We start from the raw sequence: 23,115 nt of genomic DNA on the forward strand, positions 1-23,115 counted from the left end.
AGATGGGGGGTGTACAGTGACTGCAGTCTATTGTATTCCAAGATGCAAGGAATATCAGCGGTCACTTTATTTGCATCAAAGTTGATTAGAAATAGACCATCAATTGTACGCAAGCATGATAGTGCTACGTAGCTCATGCCTTCTTTAAAGACTGTGTTTCCTATATCTATTAATGCTTTGTCTAGGGTAAGACCTTGGCATTTATGAATGGTGACTGCATATGCAAGAGTTAGAGAAAATTGTTCTCTACGTACATACATGTCTTTGAACAGAAGGAATTGAGCAGCTGAACGCCCTATCCTTTTCACTTCTGAAAGTTTGTCAAAGCGAATATTGACAAACTGAATGTTGCTGTCACGTGGATATGATTGAAAGCCAAGAATTGTACCCAGTGCCCAATTAACTAGCCCTTGCTCCACGTCAAGGTTACGTTTCAACATTCTACAATTTAACGATAATTTTAATATTTTTTCCAACCCAGCTGTTTTGAATATTGAATTTTCTGCAACTACTTAGTCTTGTTGTGGCTTGCTCACACATGGGTAGTGTCATACCATGTATGTTTTGTTTGTCTGTGGCACAAATTTCAATTTTTGGTTGCATTTCTTTATTTAACATTGTTTCATTGAATTTGACACAACTTGCAAGGGTTGGCATTAAAGCCATACAATTGACGTTTTTGTCCGCTAATTGTTTCATAACATCAGTAGCACATGCATTATCGCCGTAAAGTGCATGAATGTGCCGCTTTTTCAATATTGCTTGTGCTTCCTGAGATAGTACACCAACTCTAGCACTTTTTAGGATGTTGGCATAAGTGAGATCTGCAGATTGCTGCATGTTTTCTGTTAATTCTCTGTATTGGAAATGTTGCCAAAGGTTGACATTTCCTATACTGCCAACAGTTTTACGGCAGAGTTTGTGTCCTACGGTTTTAAAAATAGGTTCCCTTTTCACTGGTGTCAATTGTAGAAGAGCTCCGAAAACGATAATGTGTTTCCCTGCAAAGAGTTCTTCGTAGTTTGTTTTAAGTACTTCTTGCAATCGGAGGTGAATCAAAGCCAACATTAGGTTGGAGACCATGCTTACTTCATCTATTAGTAGCATTTTCATTTGCTTTAATACTCTGCATAGTTCCATTGCAGCTTCTGTAGAAAGTTTGTAGTAGTCTAATTTGTTTCGGTGTTCTACTGGAAGAAGTAGTAATCGGTGTAAAGTGACACCGCCTATGTTGTAGGCAGCTAAACCTGTGGGGGCAGTTACAACAGCTGATAGTTTGTTGTTTACCAATTGCTGAAGGAACTTGCTGATGTTTTTTTTTAAGAATGTTTCTCCTGACCCAGCTTCACCACTGATGTACAGCAGTATTGGTTCGTAATGTTGGCAGTTACATTCTTTATTTTCGTGTTGTACACCATGTGCAATCTGTTTTGTTACGTCGTCAAAAAGTTTTGCTTGTTGTACAGTTTAGTCTTCTATATTTTCTTGATAGTGACACATGGGGCCTCATTACAACTCAGGCGGTCCGGAAATAATGGTGGCGGTAAACCTGCCGCCACCGTTGTTTCCGGACCGCCTGATCCCGACTCCTGCAGGCGGGAGGTGATGTTCCCGCCAGGTCTGACCTGGTGGGTTTTACACCGCCCGCCTGCAGGCGCACGAGGAAACACTGGCAGTATTACAAGATGCTGCCGGTGTTTCCATGATCCCCATTCCCATCGAGTCACATAGGACTCGATGGGAATGGGGATTAACACCATTCCGCCTCCGTGATTCCCGGAAAACTGGAGTTGTAATGCCCTGGTAATTCCAGGAATCACGGAGGTGGAATGGTAATACGAGTCCGGCGGTAACCAGGCAGTTTTACCGCCGCGTTTACCGCCGGACTCGTAATGAGGCCCATGGTGTATTCCACTTCTGTCATAGCTAATTCTGCCTCATTTGCTATTAGTGGCTATCCTAGTGGTTCTTGACTTCCTGTTACAGAAGGTTGACTACTGTCGGAAGAGTCCTTATCTAGTTGGGCCTGAAGTTCTTCTTCGTGTTGCTGTTCATTGTGCAACATTGCTTTGTACTACGTGAAGTTCACATCGGTGATAGTACTTTCATTTGCTTTGAAAGCATCTTCATAGCAGTCATAGTTATCTAGTATCTCTTCCTCTTTTCTCCATGGTTTAAAAAGTTGTAGTAGAGACATGTAATACAGTTCTTTCTGTTGAGGACTTTTTAATGACAATTTAAAATGATTAATTAAGCTTCATTTTGTAAGTTTCACTAAGCTGCCTACACAATCTGTGACTATATATCTGCCTTTGCTTTCATCAGGTTTTATATTATTTTTGTATGCAAAGTTTTGAGCGATGTGGTATAGACACATACTCTCCAAAGTGCTACCCCTGTTCGGATAGTATGTGTCCAGTAAATTGTTTTTTAAAATTTCTTGGCTGTTGTGATCATTTTTGGCAATTGTTTCTATGTCCTCATATGCTTTCAGAACTCTTTTTCTAGATTTAGCAGGACCAAGACTTAGCCATACTATGTTGTCATATTTTCCGTACAAAGCAGTACCAGTTAAATGATCTGCCGCTTCATAGGTGCCACATTCTCTATGGGAGAGCATTTTTATGCCTAGGCTGTACAATTTCTGAGATAGTGTTTTGTCTGATGATAAGTCATCCCAGAGGTCTTCAAGCTCTGTTTTTCTGCAGCTTTTGTTAAGTAGGCAGTGGGCCTCATTACGACCCAGGCGGTAAGTTACCACCTGGGCCGTGACTTTACCACCATGGCGTAAACTACGTTTACGCCATGGTGGTTGGCGGACTTACCGCCCCATTCCGAGGTCGGCGGGGCGGTAAGTCCCCAATCCCCATTTACCCTTCCCCATTCCCATTTTTGCCCCATAGGGCATGATGGGAGTGGGGAAGGCGTTAATTACGCCACCGTAAATTACGGTGGCGTAATTAACTCCATGGGCCCTTAGCGCCATGGATTTTAACACCTGCTAAAAGCAGGTGTTAAAAGCGCCATGGCGCTAAGGGACCTCGTAATTGGCGGTAAGGGGTCGGCGCAGCTAACGCTGGCGTAAACCCCTTACCGCCAGGGTCGTAATGAGGCTGAGTAACATATCGTGCAAGAGCAGTGGAATTGTCTGCAATTTACTGCACATCTATGTTTGCATTCCATAAGAAGACAATGATTGCATTGTAATCATTGCATTGTATATTTACATTCTTCGGTTCTTTTTATGTAGTACGTGTTCTTAGGTGATTTACTTTTCACACTATGTCAAACTGAAGACATGACGTTGTTCACTTCACATGTTTCTGTAACTGGTCTAGGGAAACCAAACCGGCATTTGGTGTAGTATTTCCATTTCTTTTTTATTTGTGGCAACAATACTTGCCACATATGTGTCTTTGAAATTGTAAAATCTGCCCGTGCAGGTCACTATGTGTCCATTGTGAGGGGATTTCACAAGTGACATATTTTTGGATGAACTGCAAAACAGTGCAATCAGTGTCCTGACCAAATTTAAGTGCACCTTTGATCCATAGAAGCATCTGAATATGTTGTGCTCCTCTCGCTTGGTATTCTTTTCTCCAAAAAAAAGTGCTGCACTTCTCCGAGTGGAGGAACAGTTTTATTGCAAATAAAGTGTAGCATAGCAATGAAACGATGATGGAAATATCTTTACACATTAACTGGATCTAGAGAGCAAAGTTCTCCAGGTGTTAATAAATATATGTTGGTTTTGTTGTTGTTTGATATGCAAAGGAAATCATGAAAATCTTCCCATGCATATTCTGCACAACTTAGTGTCACAAACCAAGTCGGTGGTCCAAGGTTTCTGATCATACAACGTACGTCTCCATGCCGTAGGAACCAGTATTGTTTTGTAGCACACATGATTGCAAACAAATTTGTTATACTTGACTGTAAACCTTCATCATTTTCTTGTACTTTTTGTATTAATTGTGTAGCTGACATATTTTGAAAGTGGGTCTAGATTTCAAAATGTGTGCAACTCCGTAACATAGGGTTGCTAATTCACTTTCAAAGAGTAGCTGGAATATGTATTCCACATGTTGTCTAAACCTGGGATCTTGTGAATACATTCGTAATGAGCGGTATTCTGATGCCATAATTTGAGTGGGTCTATCATCGTACCTTCCACCTTTGCCAATAGGAAATAGCAGTGGAAAAGCACCTGCTTCTATACTTTTGTTCCCATATGCTCATTGGTGAACCTTTGGTTTGTCGCATTTGGTACGTTTCTAGTGCATCATCTATGCTTTCATTGGAATGCAATCGATGAATTGTGTACTGGTCCAAAAGAGTGGATACTGCAGCAGGATCCAGAAGTTCAAATGTTCCAGTTTCTGGTGACTGTTCAATTATTGCAGTAGTTTCCCTTAAGCTTTCTTCAATATTTATTTCCTTGTAGTATTCGTTATTGTCTTTTAGATATTGCAAGGCTTGTCTAACTTTATGGATGTCCACCAGTCGTTGCCAAATTTTTTTGTCTTTGGTTGGTACACCATTTACCAACACAATTAAAGAATGCTCTATTGAACGTTGCACTCCTAGAGTGTGCACATTTTCTGTAAGATCTAATGGCAAATAAACTACTTTGCCATGAATGCCATTCACCAATTCAGAGGGAGGTAATTTTGCTGTTTTTGGGTGAAGGCGTATAATTGCTTGAAATGGATGAACTGTTTGAATTATGATGCTCTCGTACAAATTGAGTTGTTGCAAGGTTTTTGGTAGTGGGAACAATTCCAAATTATTTGTGATAGCACGTGAAGGACTTTGGTTGTTGTCTAGTTTTGTAGTGCACTAACTACAATATATTAGGGTTTCACTTATTTCATATTTGTTTTCAGCTATAAGGTACAGAGCTAATTCAAACCACTTGGAATCTTCATTGTCTTCTATTTTGTATGCTATGTCTACATTTTTTGTGTTCCTTTTGTAAAACGTTCTGCGGCAACACACACACACATGGTTTGGTATTTCAGCCAATGCACTTCAAATTTTTGTATTTCTTTTTTGTATGTGTGTAATAGAAGGTTTCTATGTGCAGAAATGTTGGTAGTCTGTTCTAAAACTATTGCATTTTGTAAGTGACGTTCACTTCCAAAATATTTTCTCTGGATACCGTCAATTTCTTCTTGTAGATACTTGGGTGTACCATGCAGAAGAGTGTTATTTAAATTGGCTAATTCTGAAGCTGAACTTTTAGCATAGTATATTTTATACACTAGATTTCTTACATTTGAATGGTGTATTGATATCAGTTTGATATCATGGAAGGTGCTTTTGCAAATTGGTCCAGAAATGCAGGCTAATGAATGTCCTGGAAGTCCTGTATATTTGCGCACTGGACAGGTATCCATATTTTGCAGCACTTTCATTTTATTTTTGTCTTTACCTTTCACATACTGATTGAAGAACTGACGTAAAGATTTGAAAGATTTGTTAGGAATGGCACACATTGACGTGCACGGCCATTTGTATACTGGACGGTCTGATTCGGTCGAATCGAGAGGTAATTCTGAGTTTTCAGGGGATACGTTTCTAAGCAGTGTTTCTTGTTCCATGATGGTATTATTGATTTTTTCATAGCCTCTTCCACTGCTATGGATGGCAATTGTGTTTGTTTGATTTTTTTTTGTATGCTTCTTCATTAAAATATGGTTCTGTGGTTGTAGTGTGACTCCATTCACATCCACAAATATGTAAGAAGTCATTTTTGTTCACATTCCGTTTATTGGTAAGTTTCTTTTGCAGTTTGGTACTTAGTTTTGTTAGTGGTTTCATTCTATTTAACACCAATATAAACAACTTCCTTTTGTGAATGATTGCACTGTCCACGAGAGCTTGTGGGATTATTTTTTTACGGTAGGTTTTAAGGGGTGAGGATGATTTCGGTCCTCTTCTATTAGATTCTGAAGGAATGGCGAAACATTTTTGCTAAAATATATTTTTTACTATAGGTTCTTGTTGCTATATCAGGATTATTAGGAGCATTGTTAGCGGTACCGGTAGCTGATTTTTTGTGAAGAGTTTTGGGCTTTGTGCCACATTTTGTTGGAGGAGGTAAAGTTTCGGTAGTTGAGGCTTGCTTTGTTTTGGTAAACAAATAGTTCCAACGTTCTCTACAAACTCTGGTACAGATGGATGGTTAGGTTGGAAACCTTTATTTTTATTTGCTCTACTTCTGCGTTCCTTTCTACAAACTTGCTTTTTGGTAGGCCTTTTTTGGGGTCTGTTGGGCAAAAAAAAGGCATGGTTTGGCATTTTGTACAATGTATGTGTGCTGTGTGCTATGATGGGTAAGCACTTTGTGGTGGTGTGTGAATGTGCATTGGCCTCTTACAATGATTTGGGAAGTCTACTTTTCTTTTTGCATACTACTGCTATTTGCTTCAGATGAGAGTAGAAAGTGGGTAGTGGTGAGGAGAAGCATTAATAGTGAACGTACTGGCATCAAATTGAAACAGCTATTTGTTTTCTAGTACTAACATTCTAAGGGATTTGTATGTTATTTGAGTTCCAAAAATACAGTGATTTGTGAGTCATTCTGCTGTTCTTTGTTCAGTAAATGGCGATTTGTAGGTAGAATGGTTCAGAAATCACTGTTTGCTTTGGTGCACAAATTAAATACATAACCCACACAGTCTGTTTGAGGAATAGTAAGAATATAAAGGTCGTACTGTACTTACTTTTTTTTGCAGAATGAGCAGGTTTCTTCAGATATGTTGTTTGTAGTGTAGATGCTGTTGATTTTCAGGAGAGTAGTCTTCATTGTGATTGTAAAAAGAAGAAGTTAGTAACTGTGTGTTTTTAAAGCTGTGATGTTACAGTACACGTTAATGTTGGATTTTTCGTCGCAGTATTCTTCTTTGACATTTGAACACAGTGCATGTGTGCTTTTCAATGAACTATATGCTGCCTTTCTATGTTACTTGCAGTATGTCAGTTGCAGGTGCTTCAGAAATGCGTACACTTTTTAGGTTACGAAAATGTCTTGTTTCTTTTAAGCTGTGTTATCTTTGGCAGAGAGGTTTGTAAGCGATAGGTCAGTATAGTAAATGGGGAAAAAATCTGTACTTTCACATTATAAGTATGATTTTAAAAAATCGGGAGACCCTCGAAAAAAGATGTCACCACACAATCGGGAGCGTTTACTTTTTTTCATACGATCGCATTAAGAGTAGCATTTATGTAGACGCTACACAGTAAAAGATTGTGCTATTTTCTAATGGAAAATCGAGTTTGTCACTAAAAGGGAGGGTTCTAACGTATGTATAAGTTATGGGGGAGACAGTAAGAAGTAGTGCGGTTTGTTAATGAAAAGTCGGACATCTTGTACTTAAAGGACGACCGTTGGTATGTATTGCCTATGCAGATTTAGTGGTAATAATTTCTTTAAATGAAATCATAAGGGTTGCACATGTTCTCTGAGTAAAATATGCATACATGTAGTTTATACGCATGCATATGCGCATGGATGGAGCTGTACGTAGAAATCTGCGACACTTGCACAGTAGTTTTTGAAGTTGGTGCTTTGGAATGATATGCGACTTGCATTCACAGTATCAATAGTACATTTGAAGTGAAACATTTTGATGACTGAGTTAGATGTAGGGATGGTTAATGTGATTGGTGGATGGTTGTGTGACTGCTTAGCTGTGTCCAATGAGGAAATGGAATCGCGCGTGATGTGGAAAGGGTAGAAGGACTGGCTAAGAGTTACGTGGCACACGTAGGCACCGCTTGTCCACGGGTAGGGGTGTCACATATGGGCTTCTACAGCAAATCGAGCATGGAAAGGGGACTGTGGGCATCAGCCAATCATATGTTCCCACTGTTCCTTTGTGGTGAAAGACGGTGCGTATACTGAAGATGGCAGAGGCGCAGAGGGTTAGGGTTTTGGTCCTTGGAGACATTTTTGTCCAAGGTTTACAGCTGTATGCCGAAAGTAGGCATGTGGCACATCATTTTGATGTGAAAGGAGTGGAGGTGGTGTGGAGCGCTGATACTGATCGCAATGTTGTGGAACTTCTCCAAGTTTGCACCGAGATGCGAACGATGACCACTCCTCATGTGATACTTTTGCACTACGGTGCTTGCCATTTGGGCTATGTGAGTTCACGTTGAAAGATGTTTGTTGAAAGATTTGGAGCAGTTGGTTGAGGCAGTCATCAACATCTTTCTGACTGCAAAAATAATTTTTACTGGGTTACTGCCTAGAGGAAAATGGGACAATAGCTCTGTTTTCTGTCCCGATCAACGTATTGGGACGTGTAACATTAATCGCTGATTGTGTGCTTTTATGTTACGTGCTGGTATGTTTTTCTGCAGCCACAAGAACATTGTTCCCAGTTCCCAGAAGCAGATGGTGTTGTGTTATCTTCTTTGGATAATGCCATGCTCTTTTGGAATGTGAGGCTTGCTTTGGAGAAGGTTCTGTAATGGTTGTAGGAGTAAAGTAAGAACAAAAAATATCACAAAAAAAAAAGAAAAATAACAGGTGTCTGTAAGGCATCTGCCCAAAAAAAAACAAAACAAAAAACAACGGCTCTTTTCAGAGCCCCCCTGCAAGGGGGAAAGAGGAATAATATTTAAATGTACAGTCATCACGCTCTGCTCCTGTACGTGTCAGCGAACATGGCGGTAGTTTGTAGGTGCCGCCTTTTACCAACGGGGATTTGGGGGTGGAGACGCATGCAAATGAGAATGTGCGAAGGTAGGGATTGGCCACTAAAGATCAGTGGGTGTGTTCTGTATGGAGATATTTAGTCAGAACGTCTTTTCCCTGACAGGAGACCAGACAGCCATGGCTCTGCGTGCTCGAAAACAGATTATCTGGATTTTGGGAGACTCGTGGATCCAATGGCTGAAGGTGCATGTGGAAAATTGAGGTCTATCTGCAGATCTTGGATTTCCTCATGTGGAAGTGCACTGGCATGGCGTGCGCGGAATGAGGTGGTTGGACTTGGTACCTCTCTGCATTACTTTACAGACAGAGCGTCATCCTGATTTACTTATCATTCATTGCAGAGGCAATAGTTTAGGCCATGTTTCTGGCATTTCTTTGCAATTTGCAATGAAGGAAGGACTTGGGCAAGTCATGGACATGTTTCCAAATTGCCAAATAGTTTTTTCCTGTATTGATCAAAGACAAAAGTGGCTGCGTTTATCTGCAATTGGCCCACAAATGGAGAACGCATGGTGCAATGTGAATAAGGCTGTTTGTGCATTTCTAAGAGATGTTGGCATGTCCTCATTCCACAATGAAAACATTTTGTTTGGCAGCTCTTTCACATTTCGCAGAGATGGAGTCCATCTCACATATGCTGGCAATCAAATTTTTCTTCGCAATGTACAACATGCATTGCAACTTTTTTTGGAATCATAGTCACCTATTTGGCAATCCATTTTTTCCACCCTACAGTTTTTGAAGCATACTTAACACCACCGAATGGCTCTTTTCAGAGCCACCACTTACTCCCAGTGAAAAGTACATTGGTTTTGCTTTGCTTGCACCCTCCATTTTTGTGTGTCCCATGAGTGTCCGCAGATTTATCAAAAAAAGCGAGGGGGCCTACAACGGTCACTTCAAAGCTCTATTGTTAAACTGAGAGAGGTGGCTCTGAAAAGAGCCTTTTTTAAACATTTTATAACTTTTCAGTTCACTGCTTTTATGGACACGATACACTAGGAGAGGAGGGCACGGGAGGGTAAGGAAGGGACACCACCCACGGGGATAAGAAGAGTCAGGTGGAGAGAGAAAGATATAGGGCGCAGTTCTTCTCATGCTCAGTGACCGTAGCCTCAAAAGCACTTCGAAGACTCTCCCCCCTGCAGAGTACTGCGTCACAGTACATACACAATATTGTGACCCTCGAAAGGTAAGGGTCAACAGCATTGCAAATGGCTGGTGACGCAGCTGGAGGAATGCGCTCCCCCACAGGGGTGTCTCTTGTGGTGAGAGGATCGGACACGGAGGATGCTGTTGAGGAACTCAATCTACTACGTTCTTCATATGGCACCACCTTGCGAATGTCCGCACTGTGGAATGACGTTAGGTGTCGCTTCATGGTTGTCGTACCAAAGCTGTACGCACCAGGTCTGCTACGACTCAGCACCAACTGGCACTGGTTGCACTTGACCAGGTTTGCACGTGCTTTTGGTACGTTTCCATAAACGGAAAACAACTGCCAACCCACGACTCCTGCCGCGTGTTTGTAGTACAGAGTTCTTCCACCTCATTCTCTTCTTCCTCTTCTTCCTCGATCTCTACATCCTCACCCGTATATCCCTCTGCAGGCCCTTGGGGAGGTGGTGGCGGTGGAGGGTTTGGGGTGGTGCTGAGGGTAATGCATATGTCATAAGGATTTTTTGCTTAATGGTCGCTACAGTACTAAAGGGGGTGTGGCCAATTATAGGGGTCGAAGGATGCAGCTCGTGACCACATTGCTCCCTATAAAACGCTTCAAAAATTACAAACGCCACATTCACAGGTGGAGCTATTGTATGGGAAATGTCAAATGGTGATGTTATACTGAAAAATACTTTCCCATTTATGTGTCAGTTATTTTGCAGTGTTGCGGAAGCAGACAAAGTGTGCAAATTAGTCCACTCGCTCAGCGTGGGTGTGGTCACATGATGACGTCCTGTACACATCCGCGAGGGAAAAGCATGCCCGCACAACAGCAAATGCAAACTAACACACATGCGAATGCGCGCCACTGTTCTACAGACAGTTCTCGGGTCCTGCAACTAATTAAAAGTGCGACACAAGTGAGATGGACAGTTAGGGATAGGCGGGATGTTCGCAGTACTTATGGGTGTACTGCGCATGTGCGTACCCATCTGATGACTGTAAGGACAGGTCCAGTCTCCTTAGGACACCTCCATTTTGTTTGATAACGAACATGCCGGCCACCGTGCCTGTTCTACGGACGGTTCCATCTTGCTGCGGACGATACAGACAGATATAGTGTCTTTAGAACACTTCCAATTTGCCTCATTTATAGGCATCCTGCCCACCTACTATATTCTAGGAACATGTTTTATCTCATTTTTGAGCCATACAGAGAGGTATAATGTCCTTAGTATGCCCCATTCTGTTACCTTACACACAACATGCACAGATGGTGCCTTCTAAGATCAGTTCCATCTTGGTTGTCATTGGTACTGGTAGTTGTATTGCCGTTAGAACATCCACATTGTATTGCTTATGGCTAACTCGAACAGACGTGCTGTTCGTGAACATTTTAAGTCTTTTTATAAAAAAATGTTTTTCTCTAACCCATATTTGACAACAACTATATGTGATGTCATCTTTGATGGCCTGGGTGTTAGTTTTAGCAGTGCTCAATGGTGCGGCCAGTTATGGTTGCTTAGCCTACCAGAACTGGCTAATTTCAGGGGTTTTTCGGTTTTACTTTGAACCATAATGGCACATTTGAATAGGTTTTGTAGTGGAGGGCACAGGTTTTTGTAGGGCAACTTAACCAAGTTTTTTTTAGTGAATATATATATATATATATATATATATATATATATATATCTTTTTTATAGGGCAGCAATAGCCACCCCATAGTTAAGGTGAGTCGGACTCCCATAGGAATCCCTCAACATTCTATTTTTAATAACTTTTGATTTGAGTAACGGTTTCGACTGAAATTTCGAAAGTGAATAAGTACTCCCCACACCCATCCCCCCACATTGCAAGCATTTTGTTAAGTTATTAAGAAGACAAAAAAATGTTTTCCAAAATTGAGGCCTACTTTCCCTTTATTTTGCCATAGAAAAACAGGGTACATTTTTGCCGAAGTACACAGCCCAAACTGCTGGACGGATTTGGACCAGGTCCAAAACAACTTGGACACAAATTGTGGTTTGGGATTATTCCGTGCAGTAGTTATTTAGATATTATACATAGCCATATCTCAGGGATTTACCTGAAAATGGGGGTTTTTAGAAATCTTGTTTTTCTCTCGATGCGAGAGATAACCGCGGCTATAGCTGAGGATATGGGAAAAAGAAACACAGGACAAAAGCAATTGGCCGGTCAAAAAACATCCAAATGTCATCAGGCTAGTGGTGAGTGGGGGTGACCTAGAGGTCACCAAGTGAAATTTGGGAATTGGAGGGAGTCTAGGGACTGAGTTTGCAAGAGAAAGCTTTCTGTAGCCTTGGCTATAGCCTCAAATAGCTGACATCCCAAAGCAAATTGTGTCACAGAAACAGCGTGTGGTGTGGGGGGAAGGGGAGCAGGCATGGGAGGTGAGGAGGCCATCTGGGAAGTGGGGGGAGCTAGCACAGATGAGGGGACACATGGTGAGGGCCTGGGGGGGACAGGAAAGCATTTTTTTATTTCAGCCATTTTTCTGATATTCACACTTATATTCAAGGCTATAAAGGAAAACAGATAGCCAAGGGTATGTGTAGTTAAGTACCCATGGTTAAAGCTTTCTTTAAAGATATTTTTACAGCTATTGTGATGTCAGGGGTGAAAAATGACTGGCCATGACACGATTGCCACCCAGGTCTCCCATCCATGCAGTAACCAGAACAGACTTCAAAGTGAAGAAGGGCCAGCCTCCTCAGGCACATTAAATGAGCCAATGTTACAGGACTACTTGGCAAAAGGGGCAAGGATTTTCCTTGTTTTGAAGCTAAGCAGGGTCAGGCGTCCGAAGCTAAACAGATTCACTCCTGGTTAATGCATGGATGGGTGACCGAATGGACATCTGATTTTTTTTTAAACCATGCTACTGTCAGTCCTTGAACGGTTTGCACTCAGAGACCATTTATTGCCTTTTGCTGAATTGCATTTTGGTATTAGTAGTCTCCCAGTCAATAATAAAAAAAAATATACATATATATATATATGTGTTTACCGCAACATTGGGTTTCCCACCCCGGCAGTAACTGGGTCAAACCCTGCTTAGCTTCAAAACAAGGAAGGGTTCACCCCCCTAAGGCCATGTTGCCTAATAAATGAGTACACCTTGGAAGAACACTTAGAGAAACATGCCCTAAGAGGACTGGATCCTTCCTCGATTTGAAACTAAGCAGGGTTAGTGCCGGTGAATGCAAGGATGGAAGGCAGTCTACAGTCCAGAATGCTGTGTGTTTTCTTAGTTTCAAATAACTCATTACATCCACATTATTATTTTTTAAACCGTGCTACTCTCAGTCCTTGAAAGTTTTACAGTCAGAGACCATGTGTTTGCCTTTTGCTGAATTGCATTCTGACATTTGTACTCTCACAGCTAAGATGGGTGGATAATGCCACAATTGCTTTCTATAAGGATTTATATATTTGAGTGACACTATGGCATGTGTACTTTTCAAGATAGCTTTATAAAGTAGCGTATTATTGAAAGCCAGACGTCGGTGTGAGGATGGGATATGATGAGAGTGCAAATAATTCATGAGTACTTGCCCATGATGTAGAAAGAGAGTTTGCAATCCTGGACACTGGCGTAGTTATTTTCCCCTGATTGTTGCTGCTTTTCAGGTCACCAATAAGGAACACACGTGGGTGGACAGCGTAATTTTCCTTCCGAGGGTGGACTCAACCCCTTGGTTTTTTTTGAGTTTGGCAAGCTTGCTCAAGCATTTGGCTGCAAGGATTTTACACAGGTTGCCATGTTCCCAGTGCAGGCGCTTACCAACAAGACCACAAGCACTTGTTTTTGTATTGGGATTTTGTTTTCGATGGAATATTTCACCACAGATTGCTGGGTTTAAAAGGTGAGCCCTTTTATACTTTGCCAGCATATTTATTGGAAGATTTCCTCTCTCAGGTTTTTTTTTCTGGTGTTCATTACTTTTTTATAAAGTCCAATGGTATTTTGTCTTGCACACTTTCTTCTAAGGAGAAGGTCAATTAAACTACATTTGTATATTTCACTTTGAAGTATATGGTGACTTACTGTGCGTATATTCATGGTGCCAGCTTTTAATTTTCGCTATGGGGGCAAAAGTACATGTGCATATGTTATTCTTGCAGCTGATATTTCTGTACCCTTTTCCTTGCTGCTTACAAGCAGTTAGTTGGGGTTTTGCAATGTATCACAACAGACACCAAGAGACCAGCCATAATACAATGGCCTTGTAGCACGCTGCTTAACCAAAGTGTGTGATCGTCGGCAAATAATGTAATCTCACTGTGCATTGACAAAAAAATGTTGGGCCCTGATGGGGCAGGCCATAGAACTGTTCAAGCTCTTTTAAAGGGATGTATCCCAGATATAGTCTGGGTTGATCACTATAGCTTCTATCTTTCAGAAGGGGCAGCATGCACAAGGACTAGTTGTATTAGAGCTTGTGCTGGTATTGGGGGTGAGCATGCTTTTGCCCCGCTGATCCTATTCAGCAAAGAGGTAGAGAAGGTGCTACTGAGTCAAAAGCTGGGTAAAGAACAAGGTCCTGACAGGGTCCCGATAGATTTTTTTCATAAAAATGAGCTTATTGTTTGGGTACCATATTTGAGCAAATTATTTAATGCAATTTTGAGCAAAGAGCTGGTACCTGTGTCCTGGACAAGTGCTGACCTTGTTCCAATTCACAGAAAAGCTTCTTAAAATGAGGGAAAACGTTTGCTAGGGCATTATTATTTCATCTGGATGAATGGGCCGAGAGTAATATGATTATCAATCATCGTCAGGCAGGATTCAGGGTAAAGAAAATACCTGGGCATATGTTATTCTTGCAGCTGGTCATTTCTTTCCTGTTTCCATGCTGATTAAATGTGGTTAGTTGGGGTTGTGCAATGTATCACAACAGTCACCAAGGGAACGGCTATAAACAAGGGCCTTTATCAAAGTGTGATGTCTATGGCAAATAATGTAATCTCACTGTGCATTCACAAAAGAATTGTGAGTTCTCAAAGCCTGCAATCTTTTATACATAATACCACTGTCAAAACAGGACAACATCAATTTGTGATTGATGAACGTCTTTGAGAGATAGAATGCAAGTGTTTTAAAATATAGAGTGGCCATGCCCACCACCAATGTCCGAAATGCATGGCTAGTGGTCTGATAGTGTTTTAAAATGCACAGGGGGCACACTTTAGTTTCAGGGACGCTAAGGTGAGCAATACATTGTAACACAACCTTTGAAATTCAAAGAAAAAACTTGTTGCATGAATGTTAAGGTGAGAACTTATCACAACAAAACCCCTGAAAATTCAGCTAAAGCCACCTTATCTTTACAACACCTGCTGCGCAGTCTATGACCACAATGATGACATCACTGATCAAATCACTGATGACATCACTAATTACATGTTGTATGAGAACATTGATTACATTACAAATAATATCACTGATGCCATCACTGGTGACAACACTAATGACATTGTATATAACTGATTACATCAATAATGGAATTGGACCTAACATCATTTATAAGTTAGCTCATGAAAACCTTACTGACCTTAATAAGAATTTAGGCCATGGACTTGGCCATGACAAAGGATGGGGTCACTGGCCAGCACCAGAGGCCATAGCTGGTGTTCAGTTAGTGTTCAAAAATACCAATGTGCATGGTTAAAAGCTATGCAAAGTAGCCTATCACTGTTTTAAAATACACAGTGGGCAACGTTGAAAGCTATAGTCAGTGGCCATGGCTAAAGGACGTAGCTAGTGCTCATTAGATTGTTATAATTTATAATCGGAACAACCAAAGGCAGTGGTGTCTGGCTAGTATTGTGTTGAAGACCATAGCTAGTGGCTGGTTAGTGATGTATAATAGTGATGTATAATACACGGCCCAAGGCAATCACTTATGGCATTTTATTATTTTGAAATATAGATGTCCAAATGATGTATAAAACTGCTCAAGGTCAAAGGCCATGGATAGTGGCCCGTTTATTTGTTAGAATATATAGTGGACATAGCAAAGATTATGGCCACTGAACAGTATTGTGCTAAAGTCCATGGCTAGTGCCTTATCAGTGTTTATAATCTACAGTGAAAACAGGTGAAAGCTGTATCCACTGGTAAAGACCAAAAGCTTTGGTTAGTAGCCTGTTGGTGTTTTACAATATTCAGTGCACATGGATGAGGGTTGTGACCACTGTCCATAAGTCCATAACTGAAGGTCATGACTAGTACCCATTCATGTTTTAAAATATATTTGGCCATGCACTCTGACCATGGCTGAAGGCCATGCTTAATGCCAGTTACTGTTTCAATGTAATTAGTGATGTCTTCAATGTCTTCAGTGATGTTTTCTGTGATGTCATCATTGTGGTCATAGGCTGCGCCACAGGGGACTCGAAGTTAAGGTGGCTTTAGCTCAATTTCAGGGGGTTTGTTGAGTTAAGTTCTCACCTTAACGTCCCTGCAACTAAAGTGTTCTACTTGAATATCAAAGGTTTTGTTACAATGTATTGCTCACCTTAATGTTCCTGCAACTAAAGTTTTTGCCTTGAATATATATATATATATTCAGTGAAAAACACTTTGTTAAAGGGACGTTAAAGTTCAGTTGCACTACTAAAAACCTTTGAAATTCAGTGAAAAAAAATGTGTTAAAGGGACATTATGGTTCCACGTAAAACCGAAAAACCCTTGAAATTTGCCAGTTATGGTACGCTAAGCAACCATAACTCACGCCACCATTGTGCACTGCTAAGACTAACACCCAAGACATCAAAGATGACGTTTTTTTCACTGAATTTCATAGGTTTGTAGTAGCGCAACTTAACCATAACATCCCTTTAACAACTTATTTCTCACTGAATATAGATATCGATAATGTAAATGTTATAAATATTTACTAAGGTTCCCTAGCTTACATACATATAACATAGAAAATACTGAACCCCCTGCCCCGCTAGTTATTTTGATGTCCGCTTAACGCGCGCCTGTCCACGGACAGGCGCGGTCACATCGACACTATCCAAAAATTCAGGGGGTATCTTACATTATTGTATCATACAATAAAAACACCAAACATGTTCAAAATGCACCACATAAATACATTACATTTAATATGAAATAAAAAGTGGAAACTGCATATGTAAGACACCAACCATCCACTGAAATAGTATTTCCAATATAATGGAATATACCAAAACAAAATAAATATGCCTCCAACAGAATTACCTCACAGAAACTGTGCAGAAAAAAGCAAGAGCATACCTACACAGCAGTAACACCAACAGTTTGTAAGAAACTAGTAAGTATGCAATATTTATTTCATATATTTATACATTTTCAGTATTACGTACACTAAAACTAATATTTTATTTTTTTTACACAGAAATATCCAGTACTTTGGAATGGCTGGAAGAAAATTTCCCATGAGATGAAATGGGTGAAGACAGTGATTCTAATGGTAGACACAACATTTCTCTATATAAGCCAATTAATAACCATTACTTTATGTGTAGTAAACATATGTATTTTTTTAACAGACCATACAGACAATAAGTGTAATATACCAAGAGAGACATTAGAAGATCCTCTGAAACAAATGGAACTAAAAATGGATATGTTAATGAAAAGTTTCAATCCTCTTAAACAGCTAGTTGAGGAGCACATTAAAGAAAAGATTAAATATCACTGTCCCACAGGTACCTGTTCCCCCTCTCCATGTCCCAGCCAACTATCTCCAAACCCTCCCCAGCAACAAAAATGTTACGATGCGACATCCATCCCTTCCTCCCCTATCATACATCATGTCCAAACCCATAATTCCCCTGTATTTGTTTCAGTTTCTGCTTCCCCCTCTCTTTTGTAATTTGTATCCTGTTAAACAATAATAACATTTTAAGTGTGTTCTTAGTATATGCCTGTGTCTTATTTTTTTTTAAAGGCAGTTAGGGTGTCCCTGGACAGCACGGGGGTATGTTATGTCCACAATTAAGCAAAATGGTGGTGTCCTAAGGACACTATACCTGTTCCTACTGTGCGTAATTAAAATGGAGGTGTCCTTAGAACACACAAGATATCCGCCTGTTCGCAATCACCTAAAATGGGGGTGTTCTAAGAACACCACCCCTGTTCGTAATGTCGGCAACCAGAATGAATATATCCATAGAACACATATCCCGCCGCCTGTCTGCAAAGTTTTGATGCACATTTATTTTTTTCGGGGACTTCAGCACTGTTCGTAGAAAACCCACGCACATGCGTACCACACCCTTGGGTCCTACGAAAATCGCACCTGTCCGTAACTGTCCACCACACGTGCGTTGCATTTTGAATTAGTTCGGGGACCCAAACACTGTCCATCGAACACCAATGCCCATGCGCACAACCGTCCCTGCGTATTTGGTTTCCTGCGGACAGCCGTCCCATTCGTGAACATGTCCATGATGTCATCATGCGACCACAGTTACGGTGAGTGTGTGTCCTGATTTGCGGACACTGTCCGGGCCCCTGAACATTTAAAAAGTGTTTTTCGGAGCACTCCAAAGTATTTTACAGTGAAAGGTCACCATTGCACATGTCCCAGACAATGTCCCTGCCGATCTACATACTTTTTGGAACTTTTTATGCCCTTTCTTGGTGATCAAAGTGTTCAGGGATGGCGCAGGTGTCTGTGAAGCGCACCCCAGCACCTCTATAAAAGGCCACATCCCAGAGCCGATCCTCATTTGGCTTTTGGATTTCCAAGATTTACAACATGACAATTGTGCAGTTTACTGTTCTTGGTTCCTGGTTATTAACTTTCCAGATGGCATCCCAAAGTGCTTCTGCTGCTACTGCCTCGGTATCAGCACCCCCATCCCCTCCAGCACCACCATGTCCCCAAGGGCCTGTAGAGGGGAACAGCCGTGAGGATGCAGAGGAGAGGGATAAAGAGGATTAAGAGGATGAGGTAGTGGAAGTTCCTACTACTGGCACTCATTGTGAGTCTTGGGTGTGGTGGTTATTTACCACCGTTGATGGAAAGTCAAAAGCTGATGCGAGCAAGGTGATCTGCACTCAGTGCCACATGGTGCTCAATCGTAGCAAGCCTGGTTAGTATAGCTATGGTACTACATCAATGAAGCGACACCTAAAGTCGTTCCACGATGGGGCTATTCGTAAGGTTGTACCTTGTGATAAACGTAGTAGGTTGAGCTCCTCTGCAGCATCCACCATTCCCGCTCCTGTCACCACAAAAGACACTCCTGTGGGACAGCGCATCCTCCAGCTGCCTCACAGGCCATCCATGATGCTTTTGACCCTTACCTTTCAAAGGTCACAATACTGTGCATGTACTGCAATGCAGTACTCTGCAGGGGGGAGGACCTTCGGAGTGCATTCAAGACTGTGGTCAAGGAACATCAGAAGGTCTGTGACCTACCTCAATAAGGCTCATCCTACATCTTCCTCTCTCCACCTGTCCTATCTTATCCCTTTGGTTGGTGTCCTTTCCTTACCCTCCTTTCCCTTCTTTCCTTGTGTGTCGTGTTTAAAAAACACAAAAAAATATAAAACAACAAAAAAAAACAAAGGCTCTTTTCAGAGCCACCTTTCACAGTTTAAAAATAGAAGTGACAAAAAAATACTGCAGGGCCCTGTGCATTTTTTAGAAGTCTGCAGACATTCCACAGACATGTATTTTTTTGGGGTACTGCCCTATCAGAACCATTGCACTTTTTTGTATGGGGAAGTGGTGGCTCTGAAAAGAGCCTTTTTGTGGTGTTTTCTTGTGTTTCAAAAACTTCAAATGGTCAATCCCTACTGCAAAATGGATTGCTGTAATTCCAAAAAAGATTGCAATGCATTTTGTATATTTTGCCGAAATATCTGATTGATGAAGTAAGATGTACTTCATCTCTGCGAAAAATGTGTCCGCTACAAAAAATAATGTTTTCATTCTGAAAAGAGGACATACCAACATCTTTCAAAAAGGCACAAACAGCCTTCTTAACATTGTGCCTTGCTTTCTCCATTGAACCATATGAAAAAGAATGCAACCACATTTGTCTCTGCGCAACACAGGAAAAAATTACTCTGGAGTTTGGATACATGTCCATGACTTTCCCAAGTCCTTCTTTCATTGCAAATTGCAAAGAGATTCCAGACACATGTACTAAACTGTTCCCTCCACAATGAATAATAATAATGTTTGGATGTCCTGTGTCATCAATGAAGCACAGAAAGGTACCAAATCCACCCACTTCATTCCACACACTCTATGCAAGTGCACTTCCACATGAGAGAATCCAAGATGTGCAGCCACTCCAAAGCGATCTGCATGCACCTCCAAACAACTTATCCAAGAATCTCCGAAAATCCAGGCAATTTGCTTTATGAAACACACAGCCAAAGCTATCTGCTTTTCTCTCAGGAAAAAGACCTACTGACAAACTCCCCCCTTAAGGAACACACCCAGTAAACCTTCTTAACCAATCCCTTGCTCTGCTCATTCTCATTTGCATGCCTCTCTACCCCAAAATCCCCATATGGTTTCAAAAACCATGTGTCTCTACCATGTAGCCCAAAACTTCACATACAAAAATAATGTTAAACCAGATGAAAAGAAAGGTAGATACAGAGTTTTAAATTGTGAAGCCAGCTTAGTGAAACCTACCAAATGCAGCTTAATTAATCATATCAAATTGTCATTAAAAACTCCTCAACATAAAGAACTGTATTACATGCCCATGCTACAACTTTTTAAAACCTGGAGAAAAGAAGAAGAGTTACTGTATACATGTGACTCCTATGAAGATGCTTTCAAAGAAAATGAAAGCACTATAACAGACGTAAACTTTACACAGTACCAAACAATGTTGCACATTGAACAGCAACATGAAGAAGAACTCCAGGCCAAACTACAAGTGGACACTCCCGACAGTAGTCGACCTTCTGTAACAGGAAGCCAAGAACCACTTTGACTGCCACTAATAGCAATTGAGGCAGAATCAGCCATGATAGAAGTAGAAAAGACCATGTCTCAGTATGAACAAGCTACAGAAGACTTTGCTGTACTGACATCACAACTGAAAAATGAGCAGCGTAACATTTTCCAAGAAATAACATAAAAAATTGAACATGTTGTGGAACATGAAAATAAAAACTGTACCTGCCAGGACTACAAATATATACTGTTATATGTGAGTGGTGAAGTAGGTTCAGGCAAAACATTCTTAATCAAAATCATCAGCAAGTTCCTTCACCAATTGACAAACAACAAACTGTCACTTTACACCAATTACTGCTCCTTCCAGTAGAACACCAAACCAAATTAGACTATTACAAACTTTCCACAGAAGCTGCAATGAACTAAGCAGAGTTTCAAACAAATGAAAATGCTGCTAATAGATGAGGTGAGCGTGGGCTCCAACCTAATGTTGGCTTTGATTCACCGCTGATTACAAGAGGTCCTCAAAACAGACTACGAACAGCTCTTTGGTGGAAAACTCATTATTGTTTTCGGAAATCTTCTTCAATTGACACCTGTGAAAGCTGACCCTATTTTCAAAACCTTAGGGCACTAACTGTGCCGTAGAACTCTTAGCAGCATAGGAAGTGTCAACCTTTGGCAACATTCCAATACAGAAAATTAACAGAAGACATGCCCCAGTCTGCAGACCTCACATAGCCAACATTTTAAAAAGTATTAGAGTTGGTGTACTATCTGAAGAAGAACAATCAATATTAAAAACCAGGCACATCCATGCACTCTATGGCCATAACTCATGTGCTACTGATGTCATTGAACAATTAACACACAAAAATGTCAATTGTATGTCCTTGATGCCAACTCTTGCAAGCTGATCAAAATTCAATGAAACAATGTTGAAAAAAGAAATGCAACCAACAATTGAAATTTGCTACACAAATAAACTGGACGTACATGGTATGACACTACCCATGTGTCAACATGCCACACCAAGACTAAATAATCTAGAAAACTATATCTCCAAAACAGCTGGTTTGGAGAAAATATTAAAATTATCTTTAAACTGTAGAGTAATGTTTAAACGTAACATTAACGTAGAGCAAGGACTAGTTAATGGAGCACTTGGTACAGTTGTTGGCTTTCAAAGATACCCACATGACAACACATTTCAATTTGTCAATATTCTCTTTGACAAACTATCAGATGTTAAAAGGATAGGTCGCTCAACAGCCTGCTTCCTTCTTTTCAAAGACATGTATGTACACAGAGAACAGTTTTCACTAACTCTAGCATGCACAATTACCATTCACAAATCACAAGGTCTTACCCTAGGTAAAGCATTAATAGATATTGGTAGCACAATCTTTAAAGAAGGCATGAGCTATGTAGTACTATCATGCTTACGTAAACTTGACAGGCTATTTCTAATCAACTTTGATGCAAGTAAAGTAAATTCAGATATTCCTTGCATTCCAGAATGCAATAGGCTGTGTTCACTCCACACCCCTATCTAAAAACCTATCCTGTTCCACAAAAAGCAAAACATTGTAAAAGAAAACTATTTACAACTGAAACGATACAGGACATCACAGCAATTCCTCAGAAGAAAAAAAAGAAACTAAAACTTCATCAAGTACCACAGCCAAAGAAGAATCTACTGGTCAAAGTAACTCAACTACTTCAAAGAAGCAACACACACTCTGAACAAATGACTTTGACACAGAACTGTCAGGTTCATTTACATTTTCAAATATATCTGCTGTAAATTGCTACGCAAATGTAGCAATAAATATTCTATTCCAATTGCCACTATAAATTCAAATTTATTCACTATAAACTCACAAGAAGATCCACAAGAATTTCTAATGTACTTACTACAAGTACTGGAAAACAAAAACATACCTATGAATGAAATCTTTTAGATTTCATACATGTGGAAACATACATGCACTCTCTGCAACCATGTGGCACCGGAACAAGTCCCTAATGAACGCTTCATATATGTATCCATACCTAACTGTGAATACATTCCATTTCAGCAACTTGTACAAAATGCAGACCATGACAGATTATGTACTACCTGCAATTCAGATACTCGCTCCACCTTACAAATACAGACACATAGTAAATAAGTAATAGTAATGCTTTTACGTTACAATGCAGATGGTACCAAAAACAACTGTACGCTGACTGGATTCACACATGGTCAAGTATCACTTGGTAAGAAAACCT

The sequence above is a fragment of the Ambystoma mexicanum genome, chromosome 6p (assembly GCF_040938575.1).
Source record: "Ambystoma mexicanum isolate Mex_15411 chromosome 6p, UKY_AmexF1_1, whole genome shotgun sequence".
In the NCBI taxonomy this organism is placed as follows: domain Eukaryota; kingdom Metazoa; phylum Chordata; class Amphibia; order Caudata; family Ambystomatidae; genus Ambystoma; species Ambystoma mexicanum.